The sequence below is a fragment of the Hyperolius riggenbachi genome, chromosome 7 (genome assembly GCF_040937935.1).
Source record: "Hyperolius riggenbachi isolate aHypRig1 chromosome 7, aHypRig1.pri, whole genome shotgun sequence".
NCBI classification, from domain to species: Eukaryota; Metazoa; Chordata; class Amphibia; order Anura; family Hyperoliidae; genus Hyperolius; species Hyperolius riggenbachi.
The window spans coordinates 63,429,674-63,439,958 of record NC_090652.1 but is presented as its reverse complement, the minus strand read 5'-3'; positions in this window follow the sequence as shown (position 1 = coordinate 63,439,958).

Genomic DNA, 10,285 nt, shown 5'->3' with positions numbered 1-10,285 from the left:
TTGTCTCTTTTTGGTTATGGGAATAAAAAGTATCCTATACTTTATTCCAGGTAATGTACTATGTGTGTGCCAAATTTCATTCAAATCCGTTCAGCCGTTTTTGCGTGATCGAGTAACAAACATCCAAACATCCAAACATCCAAACATCCAAACATCCAAACATCCGAACTTTCCCATTTTTGATATTAGTAGGATTAGTAGGATTGTTGGCAGTTCCTAGTTAAACTGATATCACATATTCCTTATTTCCCTGGTGCCTCCATGTCGGCATACTGCTGGGTTAGATCCGCCCCTCTAACCCCTATAGGACCAATCAAATTCTTATAAATATATGGTCCCTACCCCTCCAACGCATTCTTCTTGCTGTCCTCAGACACTATAGGACTGTTCTATTTGGTTACATTTTTCTATTTAGAGTTTTTCTTCTATGTTCTATTTTGGATCTTTTCCTGATGACTCCCTTACCCAGTCTCCACAGGTTTAAGCTTTCCTGTGCGAGGGGGCAGCTAAATGCGCCCGTGGTCGAGCCCAACATACCTGGTGGTGTAGTGGGGAAGCCAGCCCAGCAACAGCTAAAGGCTGTGAAGCATGTCCGCAGAAGCTGCGCGGAAGATGGATGTTATCCGAGGTAAGCGGAGATGGAGAGGGGCCGACCTGAATGAGTAATGGCGGCGAGGTCGGCCTCTCTCGTGTGTTCGGCGGGCGGAAGTGACCTCTGCGCATGCGCGCGAGCCCGGAAATGGTCATCAAGAGGTCGGAGGATGCGGCGGCCATCTTTGATGTGGGAACAAAGCGGCCAGTGACGCCAGCACGTTGGGAGGCGCAGGGAGGCGGCCTATTTAAACGAGACAGAATGTCTCAGTGTAAGGCTGACCTTGCTGCTGATCAGTGCTGCTGTCGGGGCTGTCAGGAGAAGTTATATATATTGTAGTGCCTGAGTCTGCATATGGAGGACAAGGTTGATGAGGCAAACCTTTCTCATGATTCTGCCTGTAAGTTAGAGACTATTGAGAAGTCGTTGTTATATGCAAATGTTTCAAGTATGCAATTTGGTTCTGATTGTCTGTTATCACGTTTGCAGTGGACTCATCTGCTGAGGCTGGCGAGCATCATGGACCCTCTGGGTAAGGGACACAAAAAAAAAAAAAAAAAAAAAAAAAGTTTAAATACTTTATGAACACATCACTGAGCTATATATATATAAATTATATCTTACAGCTCTTACGTGATTCCACCGGGTCAAGGAGGAGCTAATAGCCCTCATGCACCACCGGACAACAGGGATAGAAGATCATCACAGAGTCATCGCTCGGGGTCCGGAGCATATTATGGTTACTCATCCTCTCGACAATATCGTTCCTCTCGACAATCGAGATCTAGGTCCAGATCCAGATCTCCAAGGAGAAGATCTATGCCTGGGAAAGGTCACTGCTGGGCTTGCCCTAATAGGGCGTTGCAAGGCAAGACCTTGTGTGCTCAGTGCTTAGGTCACGTTGCACACGAAAATGAAACAAAGACTGAAGATTTAGTGGACGTGATCCGAAGAGTAGTGAGAGAAGAAGTGGCTACTCTTTCGGCAGTCCCAAGTACCTCACAAGTTGGGTTACCAGTAACAGACAAGCAGCCAGACCCAGAGGTTTCAGAAGAAGAACCTTCTTCAGGCCTCTTTAATTTTGCGCTCACAGCACCATTTGTGGCGGCAGTCAAGGAAGCACTGGAGTGGAATGACCCGCCGGAGGAACAGGCTCAGAACAAAGAGTATTATTCACATTTGTCAAAAAAGACCTGTTCATTTCCATTAATGAAGGAAATTAAAAATATTGTACTGGAAGAGTGGGGGAAAGTGGAGAATAAAACATCATTACATAACAAATTCGCAAAACTTTATCCTATAAAAGAAGAGGAGGCGCCATTCCTGTCATCACCACCAGTGGTAGATGCTTCACTATCAAGATTGATGAAACATGTTACCCTTCCCATGGAAAATACGGTGACCTTTCAAGATATCCTGGATCGGAGAGTGGATAACGATTTAAAGAAAATCTATTTGATGTCTGGTCAAATCTGCAAACCAGCTATAGCACTGACCTCAGTAGGTAGAGCTTTGAATGTTTGGATATCAAATGTGGAAGAGGCTATCTTGAGAGGAGTGGAAGCAGGAGAGATTATTTCAGCTCTTGACGACCTAAAACTCTCAGCTGATTTCGTTAGTGAAGCGGCTATGGACACTCTTAGAGCATCAGCGAGAGTCATGTTGAATTCAGTGACAGCCAAAAGGGCCTTATGGCTGAAACATTGGAACGCAGACATGAACTCGAAACAGAACTGGGTCAAGATACCATTTGACGGATCTTCACTTTTCGGAAAGGAGATGGATAAGGCTATCTCAAGGGTGACAGGCGGAAAATCAGGCCTACTACCACAAGATAGACCAGCTAGAAAGGGCTTTTCCAATCCTAAAAGACAGGCTTCAAACAAATTCTCGGAATCAAGAAGCTACAAGCCAGGAAAATCTTTCAGGAAGAATTGGAGGAGTACACAAGCTAATCTGGCAAGATCCTTGAAGTCCTCAACCAAACCTGGGGGACAACAGAAGCAACCTTTTTGAAGGTGCGCCCGCCCAGTCATTGATAGTAGGTTCAAGACTAAGGAATTTTATCAATGTCTGGGTGGAGAGGATTCAAGATCCCTGGGTGACGTCAGTCATCAACAAGGGTCACAAGTGGCACTTCCGGAAGATCCCCAAAGACAGATGGGCGCCAACAAGGATACCGTCAGATCTTACAAAAAGAGAAGTTCTACAGCAATACGTTCAAAGTCTGATAGCCGAGAAGGTGGTACTACCAGTTCCAGCCTCAGAGAGGTTCCAAGGTATCTATTCACCCCTGTTTTTAGTACAGAAAAAGTCAGGTGGCTTCAGACCAGTAATAGATCTAAAGTATCTGAACAGGTCAATAAGAATACCCAAGTTCAAGATGGAGTCACTACAGTCAATAATATTGGCGGTATCTCCAGGGGATTGGATGATGTCCATAGATCTCCAAGACGCGTACTTCCATATACCAATACATCAACACTGTCAAAAGTTTTTGAGGTTCTCCATAGGAGATGTTCATCTGCAGTTCTGTTCTCTGCCTTTCGGACTTTCCACTTCACCGAGAACCTTTACAAAGGTCCTAGTGGCAGTAGTGGCAGAATTAAGGACGCAGGGAATAAAAATCCATCACTATCTGGACGATATTTTAGTTATGGCAAGTTCCAGAGAAAACCTTATGAGAGATTCAGAAAGAGTGGTAAAATTCCTTTCCGAACTAGGATGGCTGATAAACGAGAAGAAGAGCCAGTTCAGCCCAGCCAGACGATTGACGTACTTGGGGGCAGTCTTCGATACGGTAGAAAACACAGTTGCCTTACCAGAAGCCAAGGCAAAGGACCTAGTACAGAAGGTGACATGGCTGTACCAGCAGAGATCGGTCTCAGCGAGGAGGTGTCTGCATGTTCTGGGAATCATGTCATCAGCGATACTCATGATAAAATGGAGCAGATGGCACATGAGGCCTTTGCAGAATCTGCTACTAGAACAATGGAATCATTATTCAATGTCACAATGCATCAGAATCTCAGCAAGAGTCAGGATGTCCTTACTGTGGTGGATGAACATCCGGAACCTTCAACGAGCCAACCAACTATCTCCCCACTGTTGGATCACGGTTACTTCGGATGCCAGCAGATTAGGTTGGGGAGCTCACTACAAGGACTACTGGTCCCAGGGCCTATGGAGTCAGCCGCAACTGAATGTGGTGTCCAATATTCTGGAGTTGAGAGCGGCGTTTATGGCAACTCAAGCATTTGCGCATCTTCTGAAAGGAGGAGCTGTATGTCTTCAGATGGACAACAAGGCAGCAGTAGCCTATGTCCAGAAGCAAGGGGGAACGAGAAGTTGGTCTTTGATGAAAGAAGTAGCTCCCCTGATGACGTGGGCAGAGAAGAACCTGGTGGCATTGAGAGCGGTTTACATTCCCGGAACACAGAACTCTCAAGCAGATTTCTTATCCAGGAACCTAGTGCTGAACAACGAGTGGAAGTTGAAGACGGAGATCTTCAAGACATTGGTTCAGCGTTGGGGTCTGCCACAGGTGGATTTATTCGCCTCGGATGTGAATTACCAGTTGCCCAGGTTCTTTTCGAGGTTTCCCTCCAAGAGGTCAGAGGGAGTGGATGCTCTGACCCAAGCGTGGAAAGCATCTATGATATATGCTTTTCCCCTGACTCCGCTTATATTGAGATTCCTCAACAGGCTACAGCAGGAGAAAGTGGAGGCTATAGTAATAACACCTTACTGGCCGAAAAGACCGTGGTTTCCACGACTGATAAAGATGTCGGTGGCAGATCACTGGAAATTGCCACAGATAGCAGATCTTCTGACACAGGGGGAGGTGCGGCATCAACATCTGCAGAAATTGTCGTTGACTGCATGGAGATTGAGAGGAGGAAGCTAATACAGGCTGGATTTTCTTCAACAGTTACAGAGACACTGCTTAAAGCAAGGATATCATCTACGAATAATACTTACTACAGAATATGGAAAAAATTCATTGACTTTTCAATACAAAAGGAAGCTAGTTATCTTTCTCCTTCAGTACCGCATGTGTTAGAGTTCCTTCAGACAGGCTTCGACATAGGTTTGACAGTAAGATCTCTTAGAGTCCAAGTGTCAGCCATATCAGCCTTGGTCAGTTCTCAGTTAGCTTCGCACAAGATGATTCAGCAATACTTTCAAGCCTTAATGAAGTTGAGACCTCCACTACAAAAGATTTGTCCGAGCTGGGATCTCCCTCTAGTATTGGAGTATTTGTCGTCAGACTTATTCGAACCGCCTCAGAACTGTTCAATATGGAATCTGACATTGAAAGTAGCCTTTCTGATAGCCATATCTTCTGGCAGAAGAGTATCGGAAATCAGGGCTTTGGGTTGGAAGGATCCCTTCTTAACCTTTTTTCAGGATCGAGTGGTACTGAGACCAATGTCCCACTTCTTGCCAAAAGTGGTAACAATAAAACATCTGAATCAAGAATGGACCTTGCCAGCCTTTCCTGATGATGAAAGTTTTCCACGGGGACACCCATTGGATGTGTCAAGGTGTCTGAAACATTACTTGGATATGACAAGCACATTTCGGGACTCGGATCATCTTTTCATAAATCCAGCAGGACCGAAAAAAGGGAAAGAGGTTACTACCAGGACGATTGCAGCATGGTTAATTCGTCTGATTAAGTCTGCATACAGAGCCAGAGGGTCAGAAGTACCTTCCGGTACCTCAGCACATTCAACCAGGAGCATGTCCTCCTCTTGGGCAGCGGCAGCAGGGATCTCGCTGGTTAACATATGTAAAGCGGCAAACTGGTCATTGCCTAACACGTTTATTAATCATTATAGAGTGAATCCTGCCCTGCTGACCTCAGTAGAGTTTGGCAGAAGTGTTTTGTCTGCTTCTCATAAATAATTACTTTTTGCACCCACCCGATTGGTTTTGTTATTCTATGCAAATCCCAGCAGTATGCCGACATGGAGGCACCAGGGAAACAGGAAAATTGATACTTACCTTCGGTAATTTTCCTTTCCTGGTGCATCTCCATGTCGGCATACGTCCCACCCTTGTCCAGCGTGTCTGAGTTCTATATACGAGAATGCGTTGGAGGGGTAGGGACCATATATTTATAAGAATTTGATTGGTCCTATAGGGGTTAGAGGGGCGGAGCTAACCCAGCAGTATGCCGACATGGAGATGCACCAGGAAAGGAAAATTACTGAAGGTAAGTATCAATTTTCCTGTTTCTTTACTAGCTGGACACGTGGCAGACGATTATCTCCAGTGCATCTGCAATGTTCGTACGTGATTGCTAGGGTTAGAGTTTGGGGCCCCAGTATTGTACAGATACAACTGTACAGATGAATTGGCAACAGCAAAACAATGCATCTATCGAGCATTATAGCACCAAACTGTAACCTCAGCAATTGCATCTGATGGCTACAGGTCAGTTAAGTTGCATTTAAGAGAAACGCCGACCAAAAATTTAACTTTAACCATATACCCATAAATGAGCACTAGCATATTCTGTGCACCTATGTGCGCTCCAATTAAGCCCTGTGGCAATCAACCATAAAAAAGTACCACCATCAAAGAAAAAGAAAAAGCCATCTAGGGCACTATATCAAAAAAATACTCCACAATTTTGTCTCCAATTAAAGTTAATTATCTTGATTACAGCAAGCTAGATACAATTAAAAACAATTAAAAAATGTATATAAAAAACGCTCCCAGAGGCTGCCAATGTAATGGATATATGCCCCCACTAGTAATAAATAAATGAATTGAAATACATCAAATAAATAAGTACATTCCTGGAGTAAGCAGGTGCCACGTATATACAAAACCTATTAAAGTGCTTGAAGTGCCGCAAAAAAGGTGCCAGTGCCCAACAGTTAAAGTGCTAAAAATATTTCATATATTGTGTTCAATCTCCGGCTCAATGAATATACACAGAGCTCTATGAAAAAACATCAGAAAAAAAGAGGGGGTTAACAAATAAGAGGTGGATATATGTGTGCATGCCCACACCCATCAATGAAACCGATAGGTGTACGCATACACACAGACCACCAAACAACAAAAAAGTGCTTGAAAAATCAAAAACGGGTAAAATACATATAATTGCTGTGAAATACCAATCAATACACCTATGCAGTAATGATCTAAAGTGATCCAGTGTTAAAATGTAGTGACTAGCGTCCGCTTACCAGATCAATAATCCGTGGGGGGCCAGGGGAGATGCCTTGTGCGGTCGCAGCTGGCTGCTGCTTCTGAGGTAGCCTCCATAAAAAATAATAATAATAATTGTGGGAAATAGCTGTTTACAGCTGTTTCCAACTGCCAAAAACCATGCAGCAGCTACGTCACCTGCCAACAGTAAAAATGTTCACTGGAGTTCCTCTTTAAAGCGGTATAAAATCCTGACATAATATTAAAAAAAAAAACATGTTTTCCTACTTTTTATATACCATAAGGTTATCATATTTGCTTTTGTGCACAAGTAGTATTATTCATTTAGAAATTACAAGTTCCCAAAGTACATTTTTTTTGCTCTGAGAGCTGACTTTGCATTTTATTCATAACTGGTTTTATTCATCTTTTAATATAAGCAGGAATATGTGTCACATTCCTCACTTGATACAATTAAGTAAACACAAGATAACATTATCTCCAGTTTGGATGTCCAGATTGCTCTGCACTGAGCTTGTAAGTCCTGTGTTTAACTAGTTAAATACTATTCTAGTCAAAAAAAATGGTGGTAGTATAGTATATGTTGTAAATAATCTTTTTGAGCAAAGAAGAAATGCTGGGTTTTATTCCACTTTAACAAACATATGTATTAAAGGTGTTGCCAGCCACTGAGGTGCTGATCCTACTTAATTAGAAAATACATGGAGGAGTGCACTGCTGAAATGCACTGCTGCACAGGTAATATATGGAGACATCAAACAGTACTGTCTATGCATCGTCTTATGTCCTGTATATGTATGTATATGCAGAGCTTCTGTTTGGGTTCAAGGTGCGTTTGCAGTTTCTGGGGGGGGGGGGCTCAGCACAACTCTGATTGGAGGCCATTTGGAGGCGGCCTGGTGATGCGCTGATCCACCTTTTGCGCAATTTTCAATTTTCGATTTTACTTGGTTGGCCGCACCCAGGCTATGCATATACATAGGTAAGGATTTAGTTAGTGTTAGGTCCCCTCTCATCAAGGATGACTTCTGGGCAGTGGGAGGGATCAGTACTTAACAAGTTGCATGCAAGCTGTTACAGGAAACTAACATCCTCCAGTGGTAGACAGGGCATGTGTATGCTAGGTGTGTATTTTATCCCACAAGTGGGGCTTGCACTCTCTTGCAGGTAAGCACTAGTCTGTTTTTAAGTAGCGCTGTTCATTTCCTTGCCATGTACTGAAAGTATTAGAGGCATGGAATTAGCAGTGAAGCCAGGATGGTAGGGTTAAAAGCATCCTGCACATCTCTCTCATTACAGTGTCCCTTTAATTGCAGTCCAAGGCATAGTGATGGGCGAATATCACAAACGATCATTCTCAAATCTCTCGCAATTGTTTTCATGAACATTAATTCATGGCAGACCCATTCACTGGAATGGATGGCCGCTGCAGACAAATGTTCATGAAATGATAGTGAAAGCAAGGTTCATGAACGATAATATGCAATGTTTGCCCATCACAACCAAGCAATTTAGTAGTCCACAAGTCAGTAATTAAAGTCCCACGTGTGTGTTTCAGGGAAATAAAACACAGGATCAAGGCTTATCATCTTTAGGCTTTGTTCAAATCATAAATTGCCAACACTGATCGATTTATTGAGAGTTTTTTTTCAGTGCTTTTCCCAACGCTTTGCACTTTTCTAAGCGCTCTTGCAGAGCAATTTGCTTTTGCAGAGCGATTATGTCAGTCAGGAGTGAACTATTTCACCTGAAAATGAATAAATACAATGTATTTATTCATGAAAGTGTTGAGCAAATCACTATACAAAGCACTTTTTCAAGCGCTTTGCCATTTCCCTATACCCTCCACTGAGGCAAAAATGCACAGAAAATGGTACAGGCAGCGCTTTGCTGAGCGGATCAGGATCAGACCGCTCATATGTGACCACTGTCATAGGGAATCATTGCACAAGCACTTTTAGGGCGATTTTGAAAATCACCGGTGCTTAAAAAAAGAAAAAACGCCCTAGGTGTGAACAAGCCCTAAGTAAGGTATAATGGAAGTGCCAAAAGGGGTGTGGCCAATAAAACAGCAAAAATAATTAACCTTTTGCACACTCACATGCAAATCAGACAGCTAGGAACCACTGCTAAGTTAAAAACATCATTCCAAAAGAATGCATTCTCTTGCATAGTCACATACATCATGCAGAGGCTCCCAATAGTTTGTATGTGTCCAAACTCTGACTCTATAACATGCATAGTGCAAGCATGCTGCAAGTGTACAGTGCATAAACCCATTAAAACATTAGGAGCACCTGTCATGACAGGTGCATGTACAATGTACATAGATAGTGAATCACCCGTTTGGGGTTAGTATGAAGCACTATCTGTCCCAGTAGAGGACTAGGGATGCTCATTCAGATTCTGCGGAATTGAAATGTCCACATTTTCGATCGGAAATCTACATTCCCAATCAATCAGAATTCGGAAAACGGAAATTGAAAAATGGAAAATCCAATTTACCGCAACTCCGTAATTTTACCCCAATGACAGAACTCGGAGGCATTGGACCTATAAGATTTTTTTCAGCAAAATTTTGATTATAGACCAATTACAAGACTTTTCGTTTTTCTGACTTCTGTTTTTCCATTTTTTTTCATGTTTTGCATTCTCTGATGCAAAAAAAAAAAAAAGACTAATAAAAGACTAATAAAATACTCCTCGAAAATTGGAAATTGGATAAATGGAATATTTGTAATTGGAAAATCAGAAATCGAAAAATGAAAATCAGGGGAAAAAAAGGGAAATTGGAATTTCTTTGGAATCAGAAATTGGCATTTATGACTATCCCTATAGAGGATGTCAGGATATAGGCATCTAATCTTTTCATGTATGCTTGCATGCATGCACTATGCATGTTACAGGGCCAGAGTTGCGCTTAATGGAGCTCACCGCATCATGATGAGGTGCACTATCACAACCCTCTTTAAAGTACCCCTACCTCACTTTAAAATAACATTCATTTAATGTTATTTTATTAGCTGTGTTGTGATTAGTGATGTAGCGAACCTCCGATTTTCGGTTCGTGAACCCTGTTCGCGAACTTCCGCGGAAGGTTCAGTTCACGGAAAAGTTCCCGAACTGCAATAGACTTCAATGGGGAGGCGAACTTCAAAATTTAGAAACATTTCTACCGGCTGGAAAAATGATAGAAAACATGTTTCAAGTGATCTAATCCCTGGAGGAACACATGATTGAGTGACATACACATCAAAAGTTACAGGCAAATATCTAGATTTCACATAAACCCCTGTTTTAAGGTCACAAATCTCATTCAATGTTCAATTACCTCCTCTCTCTCTCCCTCACGGAGGAGGGTCTCATCTTCCAGGGAATTGTAGAATTTCAAAAGCCGGCTTATATACCTTGGCCAGGAATTGAACCCAGATCTTGGCCGGGAATTGAACCCAGGTCTGAGTGCTTTGTAGTCAGCTCTCTTAACCGCTATACCACCACCAACAC